Source organism: Salmo trutta, chromosome 7 (assembly GCF_901001165.1).
Source record: "Salmo trutta chromosome 7, fSalTru1.1, whole genome shotgun sequence".
In the NCBI taxonomy this organism is placed as follows: domain Eukaryota; kingdom Metazoa; phylum Chordata; class Actinopteri; order Salmoniformes; family Salmonidae; genus Salmo; species Salmo trutta.
Window position 1 is genome coordinate 28,239,480 of NC_042963.1, and position 19,001 is coordinate 28,258,480.

Below are 19,001 nucleotides of genomic sequence, written 5' to 3' on the forward strand. Positions count from 1 at the left end.
AGTAGGTGTGTCCAAACTTTTGACTGGTACTGCAGATAACGAAATACATACAGATATGTAGAGAACATTTATCCATTTTAGTCAGTATTTTTGTCTTTCCTTGTTCATTTATTTAATTATGCATGGATTTATTTATTTTTTCATCTATTTATGTATGCATTTATTGATTTCAAATAATGGCAGGTTTGGTCCTCCATAAAGGGGACGTATCGTTCAATGCAAGTCGTCACGCAACGTAGCAAACGTTGAACTGAACAGGGTTGCGTTCAGGACGACAAAACAGTGTGCAACTTTTAACTCAACGGAAACGATATTGTTCTTAACTGACTGGCTTAGTTAAGTAAATAATAAAAAATAACAGTATGTTCAAGAACATACAATAAGAACGTTTTGGCGAAACGTGTAGTTCGGCACATCGTTCCACAACGTAACAAAAATTAAATCGAGATGAACCGGTCACACCCATATTGATGATCAGGCCACACACACCAAACCGGAGCGAAGTAACATACCTCAAAGGTTGTTGAAGAACGGTGCGCACCTTTTTGGGAAACTTGTTGTTCAGTACAAACCGTCACGTAACGTAGCAAACGTTGAAGTGAACTGAACTAACCCATGAACCACCTCTCTCTGCCATTGCAGTCATATCAACATACAGGAAAATGCGATGAGAAGTCGTGCTGGTGTACCGGTATCCGACTTTGAATGCCAAGTGTGAGAAATCGAATTGCGTGATCGGTGGCGTAACAGGTATGGCTCGTTTCTTTACGATGTTTGTAGCTGTTCATTTCAGAAAAATCAACATTTGCAGCACATGTCGTTTTTCTCCCAGTAGCTAGCTGTTACATTTGCTAGCTTATCAAGCTAAGGTTACGCCACATTTATAAGGGAGTAGCTATATATCTTTAAGGTCCACGGCACTTCAAAGGGTGCTGAAAGTTTCAACATGTAACGTTAGCTAGGTAGTTAACGTTAAACTAGCTAACATCTTAGCTACGCTAACGTAGCTAGCTAAGTAGCTAGCTAACATTGTTAACAGCAGATTTACAGGTAGCTGCCAAAATAAAGGAAACACCAACATAACGTGTCTCTTGGGTGTTGGGCCACCAGAGCCAGAACAGCTTCAAGGCACCTTGGAATAGATTATACAAGTGTCTGAATCGCCATTGGAGGGATCCGATACATTCCTTAATTGGTGATTTGTTGATGTGATGGTGTTAGAAAATGCTGTCTCAGCTCTTGTTCCAGAATCTTCACAAGTGTTCAATTGGGTTGAGATCAGGTGACCGAGACGGCATGGTATATGGTTTACGTCGTTTATGCTCATCAAACCAGTCAGTGACCTGTGGACGGGGGCATTGTTATCCTATAGGGGCAGAACTATGGTAGCCAAAATATGGCATGCCCAGCATTTTTATACATGGCCCTTAGCATGATGGAATGGTTAATTGCTTAATACACGTAGGATCCACACCTGTGTGGAAGCACCTGCTTTCAATATACTTTGTCCCCCTTATTTCCTCAGGCGTTTCCGTTATGTTTGCAGCTAACTGTATATTGAAGATATTAGCTAGCTAACTAAATTAGCTACACGGGGATTCAAGTCAAAATAAATGCTAGCTGGCTACAGGGGTTGTCATTTATTTTTTGAGAACTAATGTTACTGTCCACACTACAACAAAAAATACATGGAATTAAATGCATGTAATTTTGTCCTTGAAACATTTTTTAAGTACTGTAGAATTCAAACCTATCGAAGTATTCAGACCCCTTGACTTTATCACATTTTGTTACGTTAGACCCTTATTCTAAAACGGATATAAAAAATGCATTCCTCATCAATTTACACACAATACCCAATAATGACAAAGTGAAAACAGATTAGTGGACATTTTTGCAAATTTATTACGAATTAGAAACATACCTTATTTGCATAAATATTCAGACCCTTTGCTATGAGACTCAAAATTGAGCTCAGGTTCATCCTGTTTCCATTGATCATCCTTGAGATGTTTCTACAACTTGATTGGAGTTCACCTGTGGTAAATTAAATTGATTGGACATCATTTGGAAAGGAACACACCTGTTTATCTAAGGTCCCACAGTTGACAGTGCATGTCAGAGCAAAAACTAAGCCATGAGGTCAAAGGAATTGTCCGTAGAGCTCCGTGACAGGATTGTGTCAAAGCACAGATCTGGGGAAGTTTACCAAAACAGTCCTCCAGCATTGAAGGTCTCCCAAGAACATATTGGCCTCCATTGTTCTTAAATTAAAGAAGTTTGGAACCACCAAGACTTCCTAGAGCTGTCCCCCTGGCCAAACTGAGAAGGGCCTTAGTCAGTGACCAAGAACCCGATGTTTACTATGACAGAGCTATAGAGTTCCTCTGTGGAGATGAGATAACCTTCCAGAAGGACAACCATCTCTGCAGCACTCCGCCAATCAGGACTTTATGGTAGAGTGGCCAGATGGAAGTAAAAGACACTCCTCAGTAAAAGGCACATGACAGCCCGCTTGGAGTTTGCCAAAAGGCACGTAAAGCCTCTTAGACTATGAGAAACTAGATTCTCTGGTCTGATGAAACTAAGTTTGAACTCTTTGGCCTAAATGCCAAGCATCACATCTGGAGGAAACCTGGCACCATCCCTATTGTGAAACGTGGTGGCAGCGTCATGCTGTGGGGATGTTTTTCAGCTGCAGGGACTGGGAGACTAGTCAAGATCGAAGGAAAGATGAATAGAGCAAAGTACAGAGAGATGAGAGGTCGACCGATTTATGATTTTTCAACGCCGATACCAATTATTGGAGGACCAAAAAGCCGATACCGATTAATCGGACGATTTTTAGAAATGTATTTATTATTTTTTTTAAATGTATTTGTAATAATGACAATTACAACAATACTGAATGAACACTTATTTTAACTTACAATAATACATCAATAAAATCAATTTAGCCTCAAATAAATAATGAAACATGTTCAATTTGGTTTAAATAATGCAAAAACAAAGTGTTGGAGAAGAAAGTAAAAGTGCAATATGTGCCATGTAAGAAAGCTAACGTTTAAGTGCCTTGCTCAGAACATGGGAACATATGAAGGCTGGTGGTTCCTTTCAACATGAGTCTTCAATATTCCCAAGTAAGAAGTTTTAGGTTGTAGTTATTATAGGAATTATAGGACTATTTCTCTCTATACGATTTGTATTTCATATACCTTTGACTATTGGATGTTCTTATAGGCACTTTAGTATTGCCAGTACAGGAAATTGACAGAGCGCGCCCCCATTCTCATCGATTGGGCTACAGTGGAGCAGGTTGAGAGCTTCAAGTTCTTTGGTGTCCACATCACCAACAAACTATCATGGTCCAAGCACACCAAGACAGTCGTGAATAGGGCACGTCAAAGCCTATTCCCCCTCAGGAGACTGAAAAGATTTGGCATGGGTCCTCAGATCCTCAAAAGGTTCTACAGCTGCACCATCGAGAGCATCCTGGCTGGTTGCATCACTGCCTGGTATGGCAACTTCTCTGCCTCCTACCTCAAGGCATTGCAGAAGGCTTCTTCTAAGCTTCTACCCCCCAAGCCGTAAGACTCCTGAACATCTAATCAAAGGGCTACCAAGACCCCTCTTTTACGCTGCTGCTGGTCTGTTCATTATCTATTCATAGTCACTTTAGTTCTACCTTAATGTACATATTACCTTGCCTAACCGGTGCCCCCACAAATTTACTTTGTACCGGTACCCCCTGTATATAGTCTTGCTATTGTTTATTTTACTGCTGCTGTTTAATTATTTCTTACTATGATTTCCAATATTTTGTTACTTAAGTTATTTATTTTTTTGGGGGTAAGGGCTTGTAAGTAAGCATTTGACTGTAAGGCCTACACCTGTTCGGCACATGTGACAAATACAATTTGATTTGAGTCCCTGCCGCTGAAAAACATCCCCACAGCATGATGCTGCCACCACCATGCTTCACCTTAGGGATGGTGCCAGGTTTGTTCCATATGTGATGCTTTGCATTCAGGCCGAAGAGTTCAATCTTGGTATCATCAAATCAGAGAATCTTGTTTCTCATGTTCTGAGATGCTTTTGGTGCCTTTTGGCAAACTTCAAGTGGGCTTTCATGTGCCTTTTACTGAGGAGTGGCTTCCGTCTGGCCACTCTACCATGAAGGCCTGATCGGTGGAGTGCTGCAGAAATGGTTGTCCTTCTGGAAGGTTCTCTCATCTCTATAGAGGAACTCTGGAGCTCTGTCAGAGTGACCATTGTGTTCTTGGTTACCTCCCTGACCAAGGCCCTTCTCCCCCGATTGCTCAGTTTGGTCGGGCAGCCAGCTCTAGGAAGAGTCTTGGTGGTTCCAAACTTCTTCCATTTAAGAATGATGGAGGCCACTGTGTTCTTGGAGACCTTCAATGCTGCAGACATTTTTTTGGTACCCTTCCCCAGATTTGTACCTCAACACAATCCTGTCTCGGAGCTCTATGGATTATTCCTTCGACCTCATGGCTTGGTTTTTGCTCTGACATGCATTGTCAACTGTGGGGCCTTATATAGACAGGTATGTGTCTTTCTAAATCATGTCCAATCAATTGGAGGAAAACTTTTTTTTTGTCAATTTTAGAATAAGGCTGTAACGCAACAATGTGGGAAAAGTCAATGGGTCTGAATACTTCCCGAATGCACTGGAACTCTCTTGGACAAGGTAACTTTTACCAATATATTTGGCTCTAATTACTCTGATTTGAAAATGCTACTTATCATCAAAGTAGACATCATGCAAAACTACAAATCCCTGCAAGCACCTGCACGTCATCTCTAGCTGGCACCTTTGCTAACAGATATAGTGTCAATTTTAAACTTGCCCAAGACACTTCACAGAATTGTCCATTTAAATAAATGTAGCCAATTTGTTAATTACTACATTTTGCTAACGTTAATTAATCCAGAGATGTTTACCTTTGCCTCGATTCATCAGTATTTTGTGGGTAAATACAGCCGAATATATTGATAATTGACCTTGTCCTAGAGAGTTACACGGTTATCAAAATGGCACGCCAGGGTGAGTGTACACGAAACAAGTGTTTCTGAAATCCCCTAAGGTGAAAAATGAATGATTGGAACCATTTCCCTGTTTGACCGCTATGTTTTATGGGTATTATGACTCATATTGTGGTGCTTTTATAGGAGGAGAGGAAAGGGGTGGAGGAGAATAGCTTTCTCACGGTGGTGTTTCTGAAATCAATATCTCCCGACCTTTTCTCTCAAACCTCAGAAGCTTGGCATTTCAGCTGGATTTAACCCTCAATGGCTTTCAACTTTACAAAGATAGACACCTTTTATTTTTACAATAGGTTAAATAAATATTCATTAATTTAAATCATGTGAGAATGTTTAGCTGAAATGCCAGTACCTGGTTCACTACAATATTTGGCTCTATTCGAGCACCTCATCCGGTGCATGTAGGCCTGTCCTTTTAGTGACCATGTCATTTCTCCAGACCATGCGTTGCCTGTTCTCTCTCTTGGCAATATGTTGTATGCTGTACTAATCTCTTGGTTTAGCAGTTTTGCCAGTTTGTGTTTGAGCGGATATATGTGGAGGGAAATGGGTCGTTGTCGTCATTTGACACACTGTCACCATTTACAGATTTTGAGCATTGGTGGGAAGTGTCAGGGAATATTATGAAAGGGATTATGAAAGAGTCAAGGTTTTAGGCCAATTCTGTCATGGTTTGTCCACTGTTTTTCCACATTGAGCAATCTGAAGGTAGCCTATTTGTATTCTTTTCTGAGTAGTAGAGAGTAGTGTTGTCTCACACTACCAGCATTTGGACATCGAATCCAGGTTTAGTATAGCGACACTTGATACCAAAACAATAACAGGGCAGAAAAAGAAAGCGTCGAGACAGACTGGGATGTTAATTTATTAAAAATATCGCAATTTTTACAAAATAGAAAACCATTCTAAATCCACAGCAATGCTTAAACCACATCAGGGGACCACTTTGGAGGTCTGAGAAAAGTCTAAGACATTTAGATTTGAGTGTAGCTGTTTAATTCAAGTGCACACGCATTGTTTTGGTTAGCAGTGTTTCTGTAGCGTACAGTTGAAGTCGGAAGTTTACATATACTTAGGCTGGAGTCATTAAAACTCATTTTTCAACCACTACAAATTTCTTGTTAAGCTCTTACATCTAGACGTTCCGCTAGCGGTCAAAACCTCTTACATCTAGACGTTCCGCTAGCGGAACACCACTCCAATATCCAATGATGGGCGTGGCGCGAAATACAAACTCCTCGAAAATCGGAAAACTTCAATTTTTCAAACATATGACTATTTTACACCATTTTAAAGACAAGACTCTCCTTTATCTAACCACACTGTCCGATTTCAAAAAGGCTTTACAACGAAAGCAAAACATTTAGATTATGTCAGGAGAGTACCCAGACAGAAATAATCAAACACCCATTTTTCAAGCTAGCATATAATGTCACAAAAACCAAAACCACAGCTAAATGCAGCACTAACCTTTGATGATCTTCATCAGATGACACTCCTAGGACATTATGTTATACAATACATGCATGTTTTGTTCAATCAAGTTCATATTTATATCAAAAACCAGCTTTTTACATTAGCATGTGACTAGCATGTGACTAGCATTCCCCGAACACTTCCGGTGAATTTACTAAATTACTCACGATAAACGTTCACAAAAAACATAACAATTATTTTAAGAATTATAGATACAGATCTCCTTTATGCAATCGCGGTGTCCGATTTTAAAATAGCTTTTCGGTGAAAGCACATTTTGCAATATTCTGAGTAGATAGCCCGGCCATCACAGGCTAGCTATTTTGACACCCACCAAGTTTGGTACTCACCAAACTCAGATTTACTATAAGAAAAATTGGATTACCTTTGCTGTTCTTCATCAGAATGCACTCCCAGGACTTCTACTTCAACAACAAATGTTGGTTTGGTTCCAAATAATCCATAGTTATATGCAAATAGCGGCGTTTTGTTTGTGCGTTCAAGACACTATCCGAAGGGTGATGCGCTGGCGTGCTTCGTGACAAAAGATTTCAAAATATTCCATTACCGTACTTCGAAGCATGTCAAACGCTGTTTAAAATCAATTTTTATGTGATTTTTCTCGTAAAATAGCGATAATATTCCGACCGGGAGTCGTTGTTTTCGTTCAAAGACTGAAAATGCAAAATGGACTCTTCATGTGCATGCGCACGCCCATCTCATTGTTCTCAGATCGACCACTATCCAAATGCGCTACTGTTTTTCAGCCATTGACTGCAAAGTCATCATTCAACGTTCTGGCGCCTTCTGAGAGCCTATGGGAGCCTTAGAAAGTGTCACGTTACAGCAGAGATCCTCTGTTTTCAATAAAGAGGGTATAGAAGACCAAGAAATGGTCAGAGAGGGCACTTCCTGTTTGGAATCTTCTCAGGTTTTGGCCTGCCATATGAGTTCTGTTATACTCACAGACACCATTCAAACAGTTTTAGAAACTTTAGGGTGTTTTCTATCCAAATCAATTATATGCATATTCTAGTTTCTGGGCAGGAGTAATAACCAGATTGAATCGGGTACATTTTTTTTATCCGGCCGTGAAAATACTGCCCCCATCCATAACAGGTTAACAAACTATGGTTTTGGCAAGTCAGGAAAGACATCTACTTTGTGCATGACACAAGTAATTTTTCCAACAATTGCTTACAGACAGATTATTTCATTTATAATTCACTGTATCACAATTCCAGTGGGTCAGAAGTTTACATACACTAAGTTGACTGTGCCTTGATGTTATGGCTTTAGAAGCTTCTGATAGGCTAATTGACATCATTTGAGTCAATTGGAGGTGTACCTGTGGATGTATTTCAAGGCCTACCTTCAAACTCAGTGCATCTTTGCTTGACATCATGGAAAAATGAAAAGAAATCAGCCAAGACCTCAGAAAAAAATTGTAGACCTCCACAAGTCTGGTTTATCCTTGGGAGCAATTTCCAAACGCCTGAAGGTACCACGTTCATCTGTACAAACAATATTTTGCAAGTATGAACACCATGGGTCCACGCAGCCGTCATACCGCTCAGGAAGGAGACGCGTTCTGTCTCTTAGAGATGAACGTACTTTGGTGTGAAAAGTGCAAATCAATCCCAGAACAACAGCAAAGGACCTTGTGAAGATGCTGGAGGAAACAGGTATAAAAGTATCTTTATCCACAGTAAAACGAGTCCTATATTGACATAACCTGAAAGGACGCTCAGCAAGGAAGAAGCCACTGCTCCAAAACCGCCATAAAGCCAGACTACGGTTTGCAACTGCACGTGGGGACAAAGATTGTACTTTTTGGAGAAATGTCCTCTGGTCTGATGAAACAAAAATACAACTGTTTGGACATAATGACCATCGTTATGTTTGGAGGAAAAAGGTGGGGGCTTGCAAGCCGAAGAACACCATCCCAACCGTGAAGCACGGGGGTGGCAGCATCATGTTATGGGGGTGCTTTGCTGCAGGAGGGACTGGTGCACTTCACAAAATAGATGGCATCATGAGGAAGGGAAATTATGTGGATATGTTGAAGTAAAATCTATAGACATCAGTCAGGAAGTTAAAGCTTTGTCGAAAATGGGTCTTCCAAATGGACAATGACCCCAAGCATACTTCCAAAGTTGTGGGAAAATGGCTTAAGGACAACAAAGTCAAGGTATTGGTATGGCCATCACAAGCCCTGACCTCAATCCCATAGAAAATTTGTGGGCAGAACTGAAAAAGCGTGTGTGAGCAAGGAGGCCTACAAACCTGACTCAGTTACACCAGCTCTGTCAGGAGGAATGGGCCAAAATTCACCCAACTTATTGTGGGAAGCTTGTGGAAGGCTACCCGAAATGACGTTTGACCCAAGTTCAACAATTTAAAGGCAATGCTACCAAATACTATTTGAGTGCATGTGAACTTCTGACCCACTGGGAATGTGACGAAATAAATAAAAGCTGAAATAAATAAATAATTTTCTCTACTATTATTCTGACATTTCACATTCTTAAAATAAAGTGGTGATCCTAACTGACCTAAAACAGGGAATTTTTACTCTGATTAAATGTCAGGAATGGTGAAAAACTGAGTTTAAATGTATTTCGCTAAGGTGTATGTAAACTTCCTGCTTCACCTGTAGATGTGATGGACTTTTTTTAAAGCCAATGGCCACTGGATTGATGCAAACGCTCATGATTCTGCAGGTGCGGTAGGCATAACTAGAAAGTAGCCTAACTTTTTAATTTAGAAAGTTTTTGGGAAAGCCTTTCCGTTCATCCGAATATGGTTATAAATAGCATCGCTAACGGTGGACATACATGCACACACCACACACAGACGGTGGCATTGCCATGCCATTGCCTCTTCAGAAAGTTTCAGGGAATCACTGATGCTTTCTGTTCATGTCTTATGATGGACAAATAATTTGCCCAAGTTTAAGTTCAATACATTTAGTTCATTTCCAGACGTGAGACATTTGATAGACAAACCAAAAGTTACAATTTTAGTATTAAACCTTTTTTCATGTTGTAGTATCGAAAAGTACCGAAGTTTCAGTCTAACGTGCAACCCTATGTGGAGAGGGGGTGTGGGTTTCAGAGGTGTCACACAGAACAGGAACAGCGGAAAGTGCCAGTCAGTGGTGGGTCAGATTACCTAAAGGAGAACTTGTGACACCTGCTTGCACTTTTGCCCGTATTAGGGAGACCTCTGGTTTCAGCACGTGACTGGTCCACTGGGAAGTCCCCAATCACCTGACTACAGCCATTATAGACCGGTGGAGGATGTGAACATTAGAGGTCGACCGATTTATGATTTTTCAACGCATATACCGATTATTGAATGACCATAAAAAGCCGCTACCGATTAATCGGCCAACTTTTTTTGTATTTTATTTAACATTTTTTAAATCTTTTTAAAAATCTTTGTTTTAAATTTTAATATTTGTAATATTTGTAATAACAATTACAACAATACTGAATGAAAAATGATCACTTTTATTTTAACTTAATATAATACATCAATAAAGTCAATTTAGTCTCAAATAATAAAACATGTTCAATTTGGTTTAGATATTGCAAAAACACAGTGCTGGAGAAGAAAGTAAAAGTGCAATGTGCCATGTAAGAAAGCTAATGTTTAAGTTCCTTGCTCAGAACATGAGAACATATGAAAGCTGGTGGTTCCTTTTAACATGAGTCTTCAATATTCCCAGGTACGAAGTTTTAGGTTGTAGTTATTATAGGACTATTTCGCTCTATACCATTTGTATTTCATATACCTTTGACTATTGGATGTTATTATTTGACCATGCTGGTCAGTTATGAACATTTTAACATCTTGACCATGTTCTGTTATAATATCCACCCGGCACAGCCAGAAGAGGACTGGTCACCCCTCATAGCCTAGTTCCTCTCTAGGTTTCTTCCTAGGTTTTTGGCCTTTCTAGGGAGTTTTTCCTAGGGAGTTTTTCCTAGCCACCGTGCTTCTTTCACATGCATTGCTTGCTGTTTGGGGTTTTAGGCTGGGTTTCTGTACAGCACTTTGAGATTTCAGCTGATATACGAAGGGCTATATAAATACATTTGATTTTGATTTGATTTGATTCTAATAGGTACTTTAGTATTGCCAGCCTAATCTCGGGAGTTGGTAGGCTTGAAGTCATAAACAGCGCAATGCTTTTATGCATTGTGAAGAGCTGCTGGCAAACGCAGGAAAGTGCTGTTTGAATGAATGCGTACGAGCCTGCTGCTGCCTACCACTGCTCAGTCACACTGCTCTATTAAATCATAGACTTAATTATAATATAATAAAAACATAGAAATACGAGCCTTATGTCATTAATATGGTCAAATCCGGAAACAATTTTGAAAACAAAACGTTTATCCTTTCAGTGAAATACGGAACCGTTCTGTATTTTATCTAACGGGTGGCATCCATAAGTCTAAATTACTTTGCACAACCTTCAATGCTAGGTCATAATTACGTAAAATTCTGGCAAATTAGTTCGAAGAGCCAGGTGGCCCAAACTGTTGCATATACCCTGACTCTGCGTGCAATGAACGCAAGAGAAGTGACACAATTTCCCTAGTTGAATATTGCCTGCTAACATGAATTTCTTTTAACTAAATATGCAGGTTTAAAAATATATACTTCTTTGTATTCATTTTTAGAAAGGCATTGATGTTTATGGATGTGTACATTCGTGCAGCGATTGTGCTTTTTTTCGCAAATGCGCTTTTGTTAAATCATCCCCCGTTTGGCGAAGTTGGCTGTCTTTGTTAGGAAGAAATAGTCTTCACACAGTTCGCAACGAGCCAGGCGGCCCAAACTGCTGCATATACCCTAACTCTGTTGCACAGAACGCAAGATAAGTGACACAATTTCCCTAGTTAATAGAAATTCATGTTGGCAGGCAATATTAACTAAATATGCAGGTTTAAAAATATATACTTGTGTATTGATTAAGAAAGGTGCTGATGTTTATGGTTAGGTACACATTGGTGCAACGACAGTGCTTTTTTCGCGAATGTGCTTGTTAAATCACCCGTTTGGCGAAATAGCCTGTGATTCAATGATAAATTACAGGCACCGCAACGATTATATGCAACGCAGGACAAGCTAGATAAACTAGTAATATCATCAACCATGTGTAGTTAACTAGTGATTATGTTAAGATTGATTGTTTTTTTTATAAGATACGTTTAATGCTAGCTAGCAACTAACCTTGGCTCCTTGCTGCACTCGCATAACAGGTAGTCAGCCTGCCACGCAGTCTCCTCGTGGAGTGCAATGTAATCGGCCACGATCGGTGCCCAAAAATGCAGATTACCGATTTGTTATGAAAAATCGACCATTCCGATTAATCGGTCAACTTCTAGTGAACATACTTACACGTTATGTCATCGATCCTTTATTTTCTATTATTATTGATCTGAACTGCAGACACAGTTCACCATGATGGACCAATTGAACCCATGACCACTGTAATACCACAAGGTGATCTCTTAAACCATAGATGCAGGCTCAAATCATCAATATTGGCAAAAGATCACATGCACAGTTGATCTCAATTGACCGATTGTCATGTCCCGTCCTAGAATTGTGGGCATTTGATTGACTTGCTGACTAACCAACTACAGCTTTCTGGAGGATGGCAACTGTTGCTAACCAAGCTTGAGTCTGTCACCAAGACAAGCTCTCATTTCAAATGCATGGGAGCCTATGACAACAATAAATGGTTAAAGTGGTTCAATCATTAAACAGTGGATTTGGGGTACTTCCAAAATGAATTCCCGAAATACAAAACCTGTTAATGTAATCATTTTTTCCATTTGAAGCGATACAGGTAGCCTAGTGGTTAAGAGCATTGGGCCAGTAACCGAGAGGTCGCTTGTTCGAATCCCCGAGCAGACTAGGTGAAAAATCTGTCTGTACCCTTGAGCAAGGCACTTAACCCTTATTGCTCCTGTAAGTCACTCTGGATAAGAGCATCTGCTAAATGTAATGCACAGTACCAGTCAAAAGTTGGTTAATCAGCCAGCAAGTGCTCAGCATATGCGGGAAGTCCTTCAAGACTGTTGGAAAAGCAGGTGAAGCTGATTGAGAGAATGCCAAGAGTGTAAAAAGCTGTCAAGGCAAAGGGTAGCTACTTTGACGAATCTTAAATAGTGTTAAATCAAAATATATTGTACATTTTTAAGATTGTTCAAAGTAGCTACCCTTTGCCTTGATGACAGCTTTGCACACTCTTGGCATTCTCTCAATCAGCTTCATGAGGTAGTCACCTGGAATGCATTTCAATTAACAGGTGTGCCTTGTTAATTTGTGGTATACAGAAAATAGCCCTATTTGGTAAAAGACCAAGTCCATATTATGGCAAGAACAGCTCAAATAAGGAAAGAGAAATGACAGTCCATTACTTGAAGGTCTGGAACATTTAAAGAAATTTGAGAGTTTCTTCAAGTGCAGCTGCAAAAACCATTAAGCACTAGGATGAAACTGGCTCTCATGAGGACTGCCACAGGAAAGGAAGACCCAGAGTTACTTCTTCTGCAGAGGTTAAGTTCATTAGAGTTACCAGCCTCAGAAATTGCAGCCCAAATAAATGCTTCACAGAGTTCAAGTAACAGACACATCTCAGAATCAACTGTTCAGAGGTGACTGCGTGAATCAGGCCTTCATTGTCAAATTGCTGCAAAAAAACCACTACTAAAGGACACCAATAAGAAGAGACTTGCTTGGGCCAAGAAACTAGACTGGTGGAAATTTGTCCTTTGGTCTGGAGTCCAAATTGGAGATGTCTTTGTGAGACGCGGTGTGGGTGAACGGATGATCTCCGCATGTGTATTTCCCACCTTAAATCATGGAGGATGTGGTGTTATGGTGTGGGGGTGCTTTGCTGGTGACACTTGATTTATTTACAATTCAAGGCACACTTAACCAGCATGGCAACCACAGAATTCTGCAAACGATACACCATCCCATCTGGTTTGCGTTTAGTGGGACTATCATTTGTTTTTCAACAGGACGTTGACCCAACACACACCTAAGCTGTTTAAGGGCTATTTGACCAAGATCGAGAGTGATGGAGTGCTGCATCAGATGACCTGGCCTCCACAATCACCCGACCTCAACCCAGTTGAGATGGTTTGGGATGAGTTGGACCACAGAGTGGAGGAAAAGCAGCCAACAAGTGCTCAGCATATGTGTGAACTCCTTCAAGACTGTTGGAAAAGCATTCCAGGTGAAGTTGGTTGAGAGTGCCTAGTGTGCAAAGCTGTCATCAAGGCAAAGGGTGGCTACTTTGAACAATCTAAAATCTAAAATATATGTTGATTTGTTTAACACTTTTAGTTACTACATAATTCCATATGTGTTATTTCATAGTTTTGGTGTCTTCACTATTATTCTACAATGTAGAAAATAGTAAAAATAAAGAAAAACCCTTGAATGAGTATTTGTTCTAAAACTGGTAGTGTATTTTGGAGTAGGATGTCCTTTAGAAAATATGTATTCACCAAAAAAGTAACCTCAGTCGTTCTACCAAAAAATAGCTATTGAAAACAATGCATTCCAACTGAAATAAAGTTGGCTATTTACAAGCTTTGCACACCTCTATTTGAAAAGTACCTCCCATTTCTTCTCTGCAGATACTCTCAAGCTCTGTCAGGTTGGATGGGGAGCGTTGCTGCACAGCTATTTTCAGGTCTCCAGAGATGTTTGATAGGGTTCAAGTCCGGGCTCTGGCTGGGCCACTCAAGGACATTCAGAGACTTGTCCCGAAGCCACTTCTGCGTTGTCTTGGCTGTGTGCTTCGGGTGTTTGACCTGTTGGAAGGTGACCCTTCGCCCCAGTCTTAGGTCCTGAGCACACTGGAGCAGGTTTTTTTCTCTACTTTTCTCTGATCCTATCAAGGATCTCTCTGTACTTTGCTCTGCTCATCTTTCTCTCAATCCTGACTAGTCTCCCAGTCCCTGTTGCTGAAAAGTATCCCCACAGCATGATGCTGCCACCACCATGCTTCACCGTAGGGATGGTGCCAAGTTTCCTCCAGACGTGACGCTTGGCGTTCAGGCCAAAGGGTTCAATCTTGATTTCATCAGAGCAGAGAATCTTATTTCTCATGGTGTGAGAGTCTTTAGGTGCCTTTTGGCAAACTCCAAGCTGACTGTCATGTGCCTTTTTACTGAGGAGTGGCTTCCGTCTGGCCACTCTACCATAAATGCCTGATTGGTGGAGTGCTTCAGGCCCTCTCAAAATTAGTTTAATTAAAATAACTTGTCCCTCATCAGTGAAATATCACAAGGTCAATGTTTGTTTATAATCCTTTTCAAAATTATAAGCCTTTTCAAAACTACTGATTTAAAGGTCAACTCCCTTTTTAGAACCAACTTCACTTGTTTTAAAAATGACCTATGTGGCATCGATAAGAGACCGAAAACTATCATCTAGTGTCACTCTGACTACAGTGTGAATCTGATAACTTTGTTCATAAAGTCAATATGTCCAAAACTGAGTTTTGTACAAGAGTTTGTCATGACTTACTGGTAGGTTGGGTATGGATTACGATCATGCCCAGTGCCCGCTAACACTTGAAAAGCAGCTGGGCTGATGGAGCATGCAGCTGATTGTGCTCTATCCAATCATAGCAGCCAGAACCTCTAGACAGTGAGACAGACCTGCCCATTACGCAGCGTCAGACTTGTTTTCATAAGAGAATACAAATATAAAATGAACACTCAGCAAACTACAGACAATACCCCATAATGACAAAGAAAAAACAGGTTTAGAAATTCTTGTATATGTATTAAAAATGAAACCAATACCTTATTTACATAAATATTCAGGGACTCTGCTATGAGACTCGAAATTAAGCTCAGATGCATCCTGTTTCCATTGATCATCCTTGATGTTTCTACAGCTTGATTGGAGTCCACCTGTGGTAAATTCAATGGATTGGACATGATTTGGAAAGGCGTGCGCACACACCTGTCTATATAAGGTCCCACAGTTGACAGTGCATGTCAGCGCAAAAACCAAGCCATGAGGTCGAAGGAATTATCTGTAGAGCTCTGAGACAGAATTGTGTCAAGGCACAGATCTGGGAAGGGTACCAAAACATGCCTGCAACATTTAAGGTCCACAAGAACACAATGGCCTCCATCATTCTTAAAGGGAAGAAGTTTGGAACCCCCTAAAGCTGGCCGCTTGGCTAAACTGAGCAATCGGGGGAGAAGGGCCTTGGTAAGGGAGGTGACCAAAAACCTGATGGTCATTCTGACAGAGCTCCAGAGTTCCTCTGTGGAGATGGGAGAACCTTCCATAAGGACAACCATCTCTGCAGCACTCCACCAATTAGGCCTTTATGATAGAGTGGCCAGACGGAAGCCACTCCTCAGTAAAAGGCACATGACATCCCTTTTGGGTTTGCCAAAAGGCATCTAAAGGACTCTGACAATCTGTGGTCTGATTAAACCAAGACTGAACTCTTTGAACTGAATGCCAAGTGTCACATCTGGAGGAAATCTGGCACTATCGCTAAGGTGAAGCATGGTGGTGGCAGCATCATGCTGTGTGGATGTTTTTCAGGGCAGGGACTGGGAGACTTGTCAGGATCAAGTCAAAAATGTATAGAGAGATCCTTGATGAAAACCTGCTCCAGAGCACTCAGGACCTCAGACTGGGGTTCATTCACTTTCCAACAGGACAATGACCCTAAGCACACAGCCAAGACAACGCAGGAGGGACTTCGGGTCAAGTCTCTGAATGTCCTTGAGTGGCCTAGCCACAGTTACGGTTCCCATCCAACCTGGATGGGAACCTTGAGAGGATCTGGAGCTTGAGAGGATCTGCAGAGAAGAATTGGAGAAACTCCCCAAATACAGGTGTGCCAAACCTGTAGCGTCATACTGAAGAATACTCGAGGCTGTAATCGCTACCAAAGGTGCTTCAACAAAGTACTGAGTAAAGGGTCTGAATACTTATGCAAATGTGATTATATTTTTTGTATATTATTTGTTTGCTTAAATGTCCAAAAAACAGTTTTTGCTTCGTCATTATAGGGTATTGTGTTTAGATTGATGAAAGACATATTAATCTTTTTTAGAATAAGGCTGTAATGTAACGTGGAAAAATTTAAGGGGTCTGAATACTTTCCGAATGCACTTTAACCACCAACGCTTCATAAATATTGCATAAACAATTGTAAAGCATGAATTGCACGAAGAAATAATAATGGAAATATATCCATGTAAAAACATAACAACAATAGTTATTTGTTTAGTCGAGGATATTTTAGTATAATTTTTAGTGATGCACGATATATCGGTGAACATATCGGCAGATTCCGATATTTGCTAAAAATGCCAACATCGGGATCGGCCCGATGTCTGTCTAGTTTAACACCGATTTCAAAGCTACCGTGCATACCTATATAACGTAGGTACATGACATAATGACGCAACGTCAAATTTTGCGCTACACGTGCAACACATCATTCCTAACCTAGCCCACAATGTCTGCTGTGTGGATCGAGTAGTCAACAAGTCGAGCAGTCATTTGAAAGAGTAAGAAAATTTAGGCGACAACTCGAGACGAGGCGAAATCCATTAATGCCAAGATAATGGAATTCATTGCCGTTGACAATCAACCGTTCTCTGTTGTGGGTGATGTTGGCTTTCGCCAACTGGTCGAGCACCAGTACACATGTTGCCCTACCGGAGTTACACAGTAATAGCGTCACATGACATACTATGGAATGCCGTTTGGGTCTTTGCGTGTCAAAAAAGATACACGTCAAATAACATTTTGACGCTTTAAATAAGCTTTTAATTTGACATGTCAAATAACAGTTCTATTATAGAATGTTGTGTGTTCTGAATTTGCACATGCAAGCCAAGCGCCACCACTACGATCAGTAGCACTGTCAAAGCTGTACAAAAAAGTCTGCAAACACCGACCACGAACGATGTGTTTACAATCCCGTGATGGTAATAAAGCATTATTTGTTCAACCGCAACTTCTGGGGTAGCTAGCTAGCTTTAGCGTGGTACCTAGCTAGCACCAATACAACCAGCCTGAAAACAACGACCAGTAGAAACTGTCATTTATTATTCTTAGCAATGATTTAGGAATCCTTGTGAGTAAGTATTAGCTAGGTAGCCACTTGTTGTTCGCCTATTGAAATTGAACTTCAGTTCATGAAAGTAAATAGTTAGCCAGCTACTGAACCCTGTTGACCAAAGCTAAAGTTATAAGCAGCCAGCTAGCTTCATCTGGCTAGTGACGCTCGACCGGACTGGGTTATGTTTTGTGAAGCTAGCCACAATAAGGATTAGGCACAATAGTGGAATTTGCGGTTTTCCTTCAAAATAAAAGTACCTATTTGAAAGTGATGCAGAATGTTACAATTGGTGGAATCATGCCATATTTAGATTAGATGATGTTAAACAAGATTGGAATGTGAAGCAATGAAATGGGGTATCAGTCTACTCGGTGACACCCACAGAACACAACTGTGAAGAGTTTACCCAAATATTAGCATTGTAGCTCTTATCGCATGACTGTGACTGTGTGAAATCACCTCCCCGGTCAGCCTATTGTGTGTTGACATTCATATTGCACTGCATAGCTTTACCTAAGGATTGGGGATCAATGAAATGGGGTATCATTCTACTCAATACCCAATGCTTTATTATAGACAGAAATATTGATCAGTATGCAACATTTCTAGAATCCTTTTATTTCAGCTCATGAAACATGGGACCAACACTTTACAATTATTCCTGCCAAAACATGGACTAACCTATTTCAGTGGACTATTTCAAGGTTTCTTCATTCAGAATAAAAGGCTGCTGAGGCATTTGGACCAGTCAAATCAGACGTGCTGTATCTGTACTGTGGTTTTCATCACTAACAGGGTAAACGGGAAGCTTGATCTACCCAGGGAGACATACATGCTTCCTGTTTCTGCTCTTTCAGGACAACTGGGTGGGGCTTAGGAGTTGGTTTTGTGATATGGAGGGTGTGTGTCTGTGGGAGGGACGTGCAGCCTCTGCCTGTGATTCATAAGGAGCATGTGATTCAGAATTAAACTTCTCTCTCTCCCAAGGTAAGGCAGACTGTTCTTACGTAGGCTTCTGGATGTGGTATCCTGTGCTGATCAGGTGAAAGGTAAGCTGAGCTCACTGCTACAATCAGTCTGTGTGTTAGTTAGCAGTAGTGAGAATGTAGCTTTTGTGCCACACACACGTACACACCTGTTTACCTGGTATAAACTAGTGGGAGTGTGGTGTTGCATAACAGAGCTAGTTTCTGGGCCAAGCTGATGGCAGCAAAACTCTTGTTTCAGTATGGCACGCATGTTTTATGAGGGTTAGTCATGTTTGAGCGCAGGCAGAAATTGGAAGTGGGGCATGTCCCAAAAGGTGCATAGTGCATTT

General features: G+C 40.7%; 1 protein-coding gene across 2 annotated transcripts in view; it reads left to right on the forward strand.

The window, feature by feature from the left end:
* Window positions 1-512: 512 nt before the first annotated feature.
* Window positions 513-19,001, forward strand: part of osbpl5 (oxysterol binding protein-like 5) — a 117,968-nt gene continuing 99,479 nt past the window's right edge. Inside the window, exons 1-2 of one of the 2 annotated variants that reach the window (XM_029758494.1) lie at window positions 513-750; window positions 18,671-18,732. The gene's annotated coding sequence lies outside the window, so the exon portion shown is untranslated. The remainder of the gene's footprint in view (window positions 751-18,670; window positions 18,733-19,001) is intronic. The other variant, XM_029758495.1, reaches the window with a different exon arrangement.